This window comes from Clarias gariepinus, chromosome 13 (genome assembly GCF_024256425.1).
Source record: "Clarias gariepinus isolate MV-2021 ecotype Netherlands chromosome 13, CGAR_prim_01v2, whole genome shotgun sequence".
NCBI lineage: Eukaryota > Metazoa > Chordata > Actinopteri > Siluriformes > Clariidae > Clarias > Clarias gariepinus.
Genome location: NC_071112.1, coordinates 30,760,999 through 30,773,947, shown reverse-complemented (window position 1 = coordinate 30,773,947; position 12,949 = coordinate 30,760,999). Strand labels below are relative to the sequence as shown.

The following is a 12,949-nucleotide window of genomic DNA, read 5'->3' as shown; positions in this document are numbered from 1 at the left end:
TAAAAAAATCTAATTAAGTTAATTTGAATTCTAGCTCGACTAGGGGGGGGGGTGAATATTTATGCAAGGCAAACTCTATTCTTATAAACACTCTCCGAGATACCAAACAGCCTGACTTCAATTAGTTCATCACACTGTTTTAATTTTGACCTAGATGTCCAGCTCTTACTTCTTTTTGTGTCCAAACCCCAGATTGTGTAGGCCCTGTCCACTGGGGAATGTACACCACACCGTCGGTACAGTTCAGAGGGATCCAGCTGAGTGTGATGTTGTGAGAGCCAATCCAAGTCGTGTAGGGGGGTGGCAAAAAAACTGAAGGGGTATAAGACATCATTTTAATAATTTTAATGTAATCCATATGAATGGTTTAATAGCAAAATGGGATTAAAGCTACCTTTGTATGTTAAGTATTTTTTTTCTCTGACACACAAAGTTATCTGTAACAAAAACCACTTTTAGAAGCTTTAAACTTCCATGTTTTAAGCAAGCTACAACGAGTAGTGGCCCCATTTTTGAGCAAAAGCTAATGCTCCTTGATTAGCCAATTTATACTGTAGCTTTGCAATAATTAATTAAATTGCTTTAAGTGGAATTTTAACAGTATGAAAAAAAGCAGATAGATGTGATAATTTCTGTGATACTTTCTGTGTAATATGTCATTTTGATTTTGTATTTAATACTAAGATAACATACACTATGGTATTTAATTAATGTTAGATATTTACTGTACAATGCTGCCATACTAAATAAATATTATTACATCTGTGACATATTTTTAGAAGGATCCTGGTATGTGGAACCATGTACCATACTATAGTATATGTACAGTACAGATATGTACCATGATAGAACTATGTACTATAGTGTGGTACATGTACTATATCATCAGATAAATTCCATTCAAATTTCTTATGAGCTAGCTGTTGGGCTGTTTAGTCAGAAGTGAGAAAAACAGTGAAGCAGATGAGTAAGAAATTGATGGAAAAGTTTGAATTACTTATACTTTAATGGGAAATGTGCTTTCTAATTACTATTCATGGAGTGTGCTGGCTTCTAAAGGAGTTCAGGTCGTCCACAGTGTTGTTCTTGTTTTTTTTTTTTTATGTAACCTTAGGTGGTATACTACAGTATAATACGGTACACAGATTTGGTCCAGTAATACTTGATTTACAGTATTTACGTTTGTAGTGAACAGTGAAGGCTAAAAAGGCACTGAAGCTGAAAATGTTATTTGTAGCCTGTGGCTGCTAACTGAAGTGTACTTAACTCTTGTTTATCAGTATTTAATTTTACTAATAAAATATACCCATATATTTGGCCTATTTGGCCATGGGCAGATATACCCAATTACACAAATTTTTCAGTCAAACAGAATATTCCATGTAATACAGTATAGATGCTACAGAAAAAAAGCTTTGTGGTCTAAAAGGCACCATGTACAGTATAAGGAGTTATTTAAGTTTTTTTTTTTTAAATACTGGCTTGTATTAATGAGTGTTACTCACTTTGCTCATTACAGTCTCCGAAAGTACTTTCATCGACCTGGAATAAAAATATTGAATAATCAGAACACAAAAAAAGCAACACTGAGGAAGGAAATGATCTGACACAGCTACTTTAAAAAAAAAAGAAAAAATGTTAACAATATAATAATAAGCATTTGTAAATATTGGATATGGGGTTGAATGTGATGTAGATTACAGGAATGTACCGTATTTTGGTAAATTAATAAATTGAAGGTATGTATTTAGTTTTTTTTTTTATATATGAAGTCCTGTTTGAATATTCAGCAACATAGATTAATAAATTGGATTCATTCAAGGTTGGGTTATGGATACATTTAAAGAAATTCTCTACAGTATATGGTCTATTCAGAATATTACACAGTACATAAATAATATACAGTATTTTGCTTTTAAATGTTTCTGTGTAGAAGCCCTTATGTTTTTTTTTAATAGTGTCCAGACTAAGTCAAACCGGAACTTTTGATAAAATTTGATTAGACTTGTTGATGAGACTCTTAGTCAAAGTAAAACATTTGAATGGTGCCAATGTTTTAAAGAAGGCTGCACATTTATGAATGACAACCCCGTTCGAAGTGGGAGTTAATGCCACAAACCCCGTACTGTCCTGACATCGCTATGTTTGGGCCATTAAAGGAGTTCCTGGGAGGCTAGCATTTAAACCGTTGAAGCAGACAGTCTGATGGCGGCTCCGATTTATTAATTTCTACCTTAATGATGGTGTCCAAGCACTAGTAAACGCTGGGATAAATGCATTAGTGTAGCAGGGGATTATATAGAGAATATACAGTATAAATATTATATTATGTTTAAGTAGGGCTTTTACTCCCTTTTGTCAATGTTCAGTTATTTTGCACATTTTGTCCCAGGTTTCACTTGAACACCACTTGTAAATATCACATATCAAAAAATGTTAAATGTCACAACTGTTTATTTTTGAATCACAGTTTTCTTTCTGGCAGTTTACAGTATATTGTGACCCATATCGTGCATAAATTTACATACTGCATGTATCCTGATATGATGTTTTTATGAAAATCATCATATTATACAGTATACTGTACCTAGATATTTAAATAAGTTTCTTGATCGGAATCAGTTACATTCACTGTTAATGATTAATATTAAAATCATTATCTGTATTAAGATTAACACATCCGTTAAACGTTTACCTTCACCTATGCATCTTCATTGCTAGTTTAAGAACCGGCATTAAAGAATTTTTCAAATAAAATTTTAGTTAGATCCAACAAATAATTTTTTTCTGGTCAATAAATTTCTATTGAAACAATGGCTTGAGATAAAAACAAAACAAATGTGTTAACTAAAAGTAATAAATTACACAACATATAATTAAATATTAAATATTAAAATACACAAACATTGCACAAAATATTTCATCTCATCTTACTTGAGCTCTTTGAGGTTGATCACCTGATGATGAAGGTCTGAGACAGACGAGGAAGAAAAGCAAATATGACATAAGACACTGAATATTCTCTTCTCTTCTTCTCCGGATTCCGTTGTTCATTTTATGTATGTATTTACAGCCGTTTCCACACTTAGAAATTCGTTAAACTTTCCACCTAAACTCCAAAATATAACAGCTATACTTTATTCATTAAACCAGTGTCATCTTTATTTCTAATTCCCCTTCTGTTATAACCCGTCTGCATTTTAAGCCGCGTATGATGAAAGAATAAACAGGAACAGGCCCTTCCAGACGTGTATGTGTCACGCAGACTTGGCAATGATCGCAGCAGTTTTATTAGACGAACTGAACTCTGGACTCGGACTAGGTCTTGGACTGAGGCGCTTATCTTTTGACTTGGTGTGAATGTGTTGTGTGTGTGTGTGTGTGTGTGTGTGTGTGTGTGTGTATGGCTAAGGACTAAAAGGTGATTCACTTTCCCTGCTTTACAGCTTCTTAGACAGGATGTGAGCTCTTGAATGCTGGGTGAGGGACAGAGAATCTGAATCACCTGCTAGTTTACAGTATGTCAGGGGTTGTGATTATATGGGTAACTGCAAATAGTTAAACATAAAAACTTTATGTTTGGAGATACCTACTGCATGATTTAGTGTATAATTAAAAAAAAAGTTTTACACCTAAAAACAATGTGGAATGAACCACTACACTGTATTAGCACATGAGCAAATACATAATGACCAAAACAAAGTAAACATATGAATTCTTAATACTTCAACAAAAGCTGTAGACCATACAAGGGGTGTTCAAGACAAATTGGGACTTGAGAGGAAAGACTCCAAGCACTTTACGGTGCTGGCCGGAGCCTATCCCAGGAGACTTAGGGCATGAGGCGGGTACACTCTGGACAGGGTGCCAATCCATCGCAGGCCACACATACACACTCATTCACAGGCTACGGAAAATTTGGGAATGCCAATCAGCCGAATCTGCATGTCTTTGTGCGAGGAAATCGGAGACCCTGTCTGGGAATCGAACCAGGACCCTGGAGGTGCAAGGCGACAGTGCTAACCACTGCACCTTTAAAGCGAGCTTCTTCTTCTTTGTCATTCGGCTGTTTCCTTTCAGGTGTCGCCACAGCGAATCATCTGCCTCCATCAAACCCTATCCTCTGCATCCTCCTCCCTCACCCCAACTATCCATAAATCTTCTCTTTGGTCTTCCTCTAGACCTCCTGCCTGGCAGTTCCAACCTCAGCATCCTTCTACCAATATATTTACCATCTCTCCTCTAAACATGTCCAAACCACCTCAATCTGGCCTCTCTGACTTTATCTCCAAAACATCTAACGTGGGTTGTCCCTCTGATGACCTCATTCTTGATCCTATCCATCATTGTCACTCCCAAAGAGAACCTCAACATCTTTAGATCTGCTACCTCCAACTCTGCCTCCTTTCTCTTCTTCAGTGCCACTGTCTCTAAGTTGTAGAGCATCGCTGGTCTCACCACTGTCCTGTACACCTTTCCTTTCATAGAAATATCTTTAATCTCTGAAACGCTCACTAGCCTGATGAGCAAACTGCAAAGTATCTTGACAGCTTGATAATATCTGTCACAATGCAAATAAGCTAGACGCAAGTTGTAGCTAAAAGCGGCCTGATATTTGTGTGGAATCCTGGAAAACATTTTATTAATTAATTAATTTATTTATTTATTTAGTATGACGAAAATCAGAAATTTTCTCCATTTCTAAAACAGACTAATGTGCTACAGATAAACTCGGCCGTCTTTATTCATTCACACTTAGTATTTGTTTTTAGCTTAAAGTATGATAAGATTAGAATTCACTAGATTTACATTGTATATTAGATTTGGAGTCGGCGGTAACCCTGTTGTCAGTCTTAGCATTGTTATTTGGATAACAATATTTTGATATTTGGATAACAATATTTTATTGAGCGAGATAATTTAGTCAATTTATCATTTGTATTTAGCTAATTTTTGTTGTGACATATATTAGCATATTTGCACGCTAACTTGCATTTTATTCTCATGCTAGTGAACATTTCGGAGATAAGCTAAGCTATATAGACAACAGCAGGCAAATTAGCTCCTTACATTTACATTCGGAACACAGTGGCTAAAAATAATGAAAATGAAGAGGCTAATGACTCTTAAGATCAGCATCATCCACTATTATTATAGTCTTCTCAACCCATACATTAGACTTAATTGCTAAATTACTTGGTCTTAAATTGACGTATAAATATTTGCCGATGAATATAATGAGTTTTGTGTTTCTGGATAAAGTTCCCATAAAAAAAAAATCATTCAACTCCCCCAAACTTTGCCCATCACTGAAGTGTAAGAGATGAAATGTGTTTACAGTGTGCTTGAAGTTTACAGTCTGAAGTTTACAGACTCATCCAACCTCATACTCCACTTCTAGTGAAGTTCTTGAATCGATTTCGCTTGACAATCTTCTTCAGGCTGCGGTTATCCCTTTTGCTTGTGCATTCTTTCCTACCACACTTCTCCCTTCCAGTCAACTTTCGATGGATACGCTTTGTGAACAGCCAGCCCTTTCAGCGATGACCTTCTGTTGCTTAACCTTCTTGTGGAGCAGCCTTACCTCTGATTGTGGTTATGTGTACTGAACTAGACTGAGAGATACGTTATTTATACTGTATGTATAATAATTTACTAGTTTAAATTAAATATTCTAATTTTTTGAGATACTGAATTTTTTTGCATAATTTGTAAGCCATAATCATCAAGGAAACAAAGGCTTGAAATATTTCAAATATTACAATGAATCTATAATAAGTTAAAGTTTAACTTTTTGAATTAAATGATAAAAAAGCCACAATTTATTTTTTTGAGATATACTACACTATGTTTTTCCATCTGTAGCGTGGTCTAAAAGGAATCAGTCCCAAACCTCACTTCTTCACCTGCTTCTATATATTACCTCTTTACAAAGACTGGGGGTGCTGTTGCATTAAAAAACAAAATAATCACTTAACACAGTTGGTCCCTTATATACTAGCATTTGAGTTACAAACTTTCGATATGAACATGTGTTTGTGCATGTTTAATCGCAGAAGTTAGATCACATGTCCGGCGTACATTGTGCCGTGTGTGGATCAGGGGTGATGATGCTGGTACTGCTAAGAAGCCTTAAACAATAACGATGGAAACAAGTGTAAAAATAATTGAGATAATGGTTGCACGTTCTTTTACCATGAATAGTTCAACCGAATCAGCATGATTCGAAAGAACATAGACAAGATCATGGAACATGTTAGTATTGATATATGTACTGTGTGTAGATAGTTGTGTTAGTGTCCAGACAATATTTGTTGGACTTACGAACTCATTCGTATTTGCAAATCTAATGCTTTATTAAGACTCTAAGATATTGTTTGTGGCAAGATGTTTTATGAATATGAGCTTCAGAATAAAAAGCAGTACTCCTAGTGTCCACTGGGAGGTGATATGAAGCAATAATTTCACATCTGAACATGATTGATTGTGTGTCTACAAGGTTGCGACACATTTTTTAGCAGTCAGTCCTGCTATATACGTCCAGAATCCTGAATGTCAGAACCAGATCCTGACGTACTCGTATTAATTATATAAAACAAAATTCATTCTCTAAAGCAGGATAAGATGTAAATGTTACAAGGACAGGTGGTAAGGATGCTCATAGTGCCATGTTATACAAAAGAATGTCAATTTGGTTGCAAACTAAAATTTTAATCAGTATACCTGGAATGAGCTGAACACTTCTCAGGAAAACTCATTTTAAATCAAGGGTTAACATATAAGGTCCAAAACGTGCGTCCCTTAAATGTCCACTTATGGCTGGCTCCAAAAACAAGTCAAACCCTTCAGGGCCTCATGCTTAAACGGCCAACTTTGCAACAGAAATAAATAGTTATAGCCTGGCACAAATAAATGGTTTTGGTTTGAACCTCCAGTTCTGTAATTTTATTGAACCCCAGATTTCACAGCCGCATTTGTAACCGAACAGATGCTTTAATTTCTGAGTACTCTGACATTTCCAGCGCGAGTGCCGCGTGTATTGACGGTGCAACAAGCGAATACAATGATAACGCAATTTGCTTACACAGTTTATGCAAATAAGCAACCTTCATCAGAGCTTATTTTTTTTCTTGCTTTTCCTGAGCGGATGAAACCAGTGACTGTTTTCGCTCATTTGCATTTCAGGCTGTGTGGCGAGAAACACTGACTGACCTTTACGTTGCGGGCTTTTTTAGCTTGTTGTGCTGAAACAGGAAGTGCTCTCATTGAATAGAGGAGAGCTTTCATTACTGGATGCATGATATTCATTTTATAATGACATTGTCATGAGGCTAATCCTGGTGAAAGACGAGCCCTGATGGCGTCACTTGCGCTTGTGTAGCGACCACTTTATCTTAGGTAGCATTATTAAGGGATAAATGTCCGATTAAGTTACCACAATAAATATCCAATATACAGTAAGTACCCTACATACGAACATTTTTCAGGTTACAACCTTTCAAAGAGTTTTTTAAACATTTGCATTAAACATTTTTTAAGCACCTCAAGATATCCGGAAGCAAGCGTAAAAGCAGCAGCGATGAAGATGATACTGCAAGCAATAACGATGGAGACAAAAGTGAAAATAATTGTGAAAATGTTTTTTGGGATTGTTCTGTTAAAATAAATCACGTCAACAAAGATCATGCAAGGAACACGGAACATGGTTGTTTAATACTGTGTATAGCCAATTATGTCAGTATCCTAGTACCTAGACAAATCAGTTATTCGATTTACAAACAAATTGGACTTACAAACAAGCTTTTGGAATGGAACTCGTTCATATGTTGGGGATTTGCTGTGTTCATTTATTTATTTATTTTCTGAATATTTACAACCAAATATCACAACCTGAAGCTTTTTCCTTTGGTCACGAGGTATGGTTCACCCTAGACAGGGTGACAATATATTACAGATTATAAGACTATATCACATAGTCTTTCAGCTGCTCTCGTCTAGGGGTCGTCACAGCGGACCATCCGATCCACACACAACTTGGCACAGGTTTTACGCCAAATGGCCTTCCTGATACAACCTTCCCAATTTATCTGAGTGTGTGACCGGCACGGCATCCAGTGGCTGGGGTTTTGGCATTGAGTGAGCCTTCTGCATGGCATGTGAGAGACCTAGCACTGAGCCAAAAATACCCAGAAGAAAACTGAAGTACCCGGAAGAAACCCACCAGGTGGACTCCACAGGAATTGAACCCTCTGCCCTTGAGGTGCTAACAACTACGCCACAGTGCCGTCTTGTACTTGCATTACGTCTGCTTATTTAGAGCACATATTCGGGTTGAACGGGACTGGTGCTTTTGTAATATTCTTATTGTTTAATCACTGTTTCGTCAAAAGTTTATATTTTTCCAATATTTTTTTTTTTTAATCAAACAAATTTTATCATACTTGCTAAATGGCTAAAAACAGCGGTCCGTGATTAGCATTTGCAGGGATTCCAGCCATACAAATAATTGAGAGACAGGGAAATATTAAAGTACAGTAGGGAGAAATTAGATCAGAAGTTTGATGTGTTAAATAACAGAATGTAAACTGCACTGGAATTCTTCGTAAACAGTGTTTTAGTGTTTTCACTAAAGGGTACTTTAAATGTCCAATGCCTGGAGTTCCCCAAAATACAGAGACTGTTATCTGGTCTCTCATCATGCGTTTAGTAAAATTTGATTCACTGTTGTTTAGCTTGGGGGAATTACTTGTCGCAGACATGCTAGCCAGACAAAATGACTTATGTTTCGATTGTAGATCATGTGAGCAAAGAGCTGCTGTCGCCATTCAGTCATGCTAGTTGGTTATTACATTTAATCCACAAATTTTCAGCTTGGATTTCTCGAAATAGCTGAGAGAGTTGTTTTACTAATGACATTATTTAGAAGCGAACTTCAAGTTTCAGATATTTCCAGCCTTAGAAGCTGTTCTGTTTAGGCAGTTCAATGGCATGAGGTACTGCTTAAAACACAAATGATTTCATTTCATATCTCATGTGTGTGTCATACCCACACATAAACTTTTATACCTCTCAGTTTTCAATTACACATTGCTAATTCTGTAACTCTTGTGTAATTCCTATATATTTATATTTTTATTTAATTTTATACTGTAACTTTGTATATTTAAACCTTTTTTATTTGAAAATTATTTTTATTTTATTTTTAAAAATGTATTTATTTATTAATTTATTTATACATTTCAAATCTTTTGTTTTTGTGAAATCCTTTTATTCTCTTCTATCTTTCAATTTTCAGTCATACAGAATCGTATAAGCAGTTCAGCATGTATCATGGTTATCATCGTGTCATTATGGTTGCGTACGTGACAAATAAAATTAGAAAATTGACAATTTGCCATTTGTATTTACTGCAGAACTCTTGAAATCTTGCTGCCCATGAACAGAGTACACAGAGTACTCACTCATTGTCTGTATCACTTTATCCTGTAACATGTAGTCAGGGGGTCCTGGAGCCTATCCAAGGAGAACTGGGCATGAGGCGGGGTACACCCTGGAAGGGGTGCCAATTAATCGCAGGGCACACACATACTGCACACACACTCGCTCACTCATTCACACACTGTGGGCAATTTGGGAATGCCAATTAGCCAAATCTGCAAGGCTTTGGAGTGTGAGAGGAAACCGGAGCACCCGGAGGAAACCCACCAAGAACATTCAAACTCCATGCACACAGACCCATGGCAGGAATCAAACCTGGAATCTGGAGGTGCAAGGCAACAGTTCTAAACCCTAAGCCACCATGCCACCTCCTACACAGAGTATAGTATAATAATATAGTGCATGGTATGTAATAGAAGAACGCTCGGTTCTTGGGACGGATACGGTATGACTGGTCTTGTTTTCCATTATGCCTGGCAAGCCTCCAGTCCGTAAAAGCGAATAAGAAATGCAACAGCCGGCCGTTCCTTCCTGCTGAAATATTAATGAGTGTAGATCTAACATGTGCCGCTATGCGTGCTTACCGTATGTCTATCAAAGTGCCTGGGCCTATTGAAATGAGGACCATAAGGATTTCCACAAAGCTCCATGATGTGTGATGAATCAGACAGATATTTCCAAAGCTGTTGCTCTAACAGCCGCACATGCGAGTGATCTCATAGTCAGTCTCAGTGATCTCAGACAGTTTTAATAGAAGAGCTTTTTATTTTAACATGATGATCATTGTGCCTGCTGCATCTCTTACAGTTGACTCATTATATATTAAGGTTATACACTATATCTCAAGAAATTCCCAAATACATGCAAAAATGTAGAAGTAGAAGAAGAGGAAGATTTGCATTCGGATTTAAGGCTTTCGATAAATTTGACTTTTTAGGACAGTAATAAAAATTGTAGACTGCTCTCACTGGGTCAGCCATCCACAACTATGTGAAGCAGGTTTTATTTAGAGTGAGGTGGATTTGTGCGAACAAAGAAAAGTTATTTTGGGAGGCTCTCGGTGGGGTTGGTGAGGCACACACACACACACACATACATACACACCAAAAAAAAAACAAGCATGACGGGAATAACTCAGTTCCAAGTTGCCACTAATATGATTGAAGTCATCCTCCTCTTCCATCACGTAGTCTTTCCATCCTAATAAACACTCTTTACTAGTATGAGGGCCGTTCAAGTCAAACCGGGACTGCAGAATAAGGTGTTATGTGTCCCAGTGTTTTACTAGTGCTTGGATACCATCAAGGTAGAAAGTTTTCTCAGAACGCCAGAGCCATGATTAGTTCGCTGGCCTCCCAGGAACTCCTTTAACGGCGTTCAAACATGTAGAAATGTCTTAGAGCGAGGTCAGGACTGTATAGCAATAGTGATATAGTGTGGCAATAACTCCCAGATTAATTCCTGTAATGTGCAAGTGGTGTTGGTTACTGATTGTGTGTGCACAGACAGATGCGTCACTTCCGCAAGTTGGCGACAAGTTATGCACTGAGTTCCGATCCACCGAATTGTTCAATTCGCTGAAAGTTCACGGAAACGATGACTGCTGTGGGCTTTGAATCATCATTCATGGATGTACGGTCTTCCTTAAAACATTCTCAATGTTCAAATGTTTTACTGCTGCCAAGAGTCTCATCACCGTACTGTGCTTTAAGCCAGAATTTCTAGTATAGTAATAGTTAGTCATCTGTTCATATCTTTTCTTGATTAAAGGATAAATTGGTTGCTTTTGTGTGAATGGCCCATTGAAATTTTGGTGAAATTAAATAACTTCCCTTTGGCACTAGGAGAATTTACGGTCAGCCAATTCCCTGCTTACAGAGCTGACCGTATTGATCAACTGGAATGAAAAAGGTGTGATTAGACCAGAAGCACAAACAAGACGATACAGTATTCTGACACTGACCGGCCGTTCCTTTCTTCCCTATTGCACTGGCTGTCTTGTTTTTAGAACATCAGGTGATCGCATTCCACTCATCTCATTGGAAAAGTTGCACCTTTCCTGACCTGACAGTGTTGCGAAACAATGCAGAAGTGTTGACAGGACAGCTGGGTGTCCCCTTGTGTTCCTTTTTTATTGTCAGCTGAAGAAGAATTTAAACTAAACAAAGATAATTCCTCTGAAAGTTACACTCCAAGAATGAGCCCATACTCTCTATACTGTAGTAATGTACTTAAAGCATTTAAATACAGACTTCTCATCCAGTGCCATATAGTCTCAGACCCTTTGCTGTAAAGTCAATCCTCACTCTTTCCCTCTTGATATGGAATAGCACAAAACCTTAAAGCCGTAAAAGACATAACTGAAAAAAAACTCACTGTTTCTCATGATGATAGCCTCCTCTAAACTGTTTGTTGTTCATGTACTAGCCAAAGCCAAAGGTTTTTGCATATTAATGTGCTGTACTTTGAGCTGCGTTATTGCCATTCCATACATATTTATATTGTACAACAATATAACATACAACAATACAATATAACAAATATACGTAAAGTCTAACAGCAGAACAGCATTAGGACATTTAGAATGTGTTGAACAAATGTTAACACCTAGCGATAAAAATAATGCTATAAAGATTATAATTCAGAACAATTTTCTGTAAAGAAACTTGGTTTCAGAACTTCAACAACAACAAAAATACTTAAGAGTCTATTTTTTTCTTTTTTAATTAAAAAATGTTTCTTTAAAATAGTTTGAAAAGGCTTGGGCTTGTATGAATGGAAACCTTTATGTAAAATGAAACTACTGTAGTATATCCTGTAAACAAACATAATAATATTTCAAGTGTCTTATTACTTATATTTAATATTACATAATAATAAGTTATAGACTTAAAGTATTACAAAAGTCAACAATTAAGGTGTTTGCCAAAAAATACAGAAGGTATGCTGGTTAAACATAACTAATGCACATACTGTATAAAGTATGTACAGTATGCAACAAATGCACAAGGGACATTCAGGTCAAACTGGGACATTTGATATCTTGTGTAGAATAACACAACACAGTTCTAAGAGTAAAACTCCCTTTATTTCTCTTTATTATCCCCTGCTTCACTAATGCACTTATCCCAGCGTTTCACTAGTGCTTGGACACCATCAAGGTAGAAAGACTTCTCACTGCCTCGCACCATTGAAATTATTTACAGTGGCTAAAAGTCTCATCACTGTACTGTGCTTGAAGTCACCGGTAAATGTCAATCAGTTTTACTCCTTTATTTACCAAAATTTTATCACAAATCCGGTTTTACTTAATCACCTCTCATAATTAAAGAATAAGAGATAAGCATATTTTCCATCATGCGTATGCACAAGCTAGTACAATACTTAGGTTATCTGTCATTAATTAAACTCAATAGATAATCTCAAAATTAGCTAACAATTTTATTTTTATCATTGCCGCTTTATATTTGTGAGTTTCATTTACACTAAATAGTTTGAAGGGTATAGAGAA

General features: G+C 36.5%; 1 long non-coding RNA gene across 1 annotated transcript; it reads right to left on the bottom strand.

Annotated features, from left to right (window-relative positions):
* Positions 1-175: 175 nt before the first annotated feature.
* On the bottom strand, positions 176-3,215 carry LOC128536203 (uncharacterized). The gene is made up of 3 exons (XR_008361881.1): positions 2,935-3,215; positions 1,506-1,542; positions 176-312 (listed from the first exon to the last, which is right to left on the bottom strand). It is a non-coding gene; the product is annotated as an uncharacterized LOC128536203 (long non-coding RNA).
* Between the last annotated feature and the right edge of the window lie 9,734 nt (positions 3,216-12,949).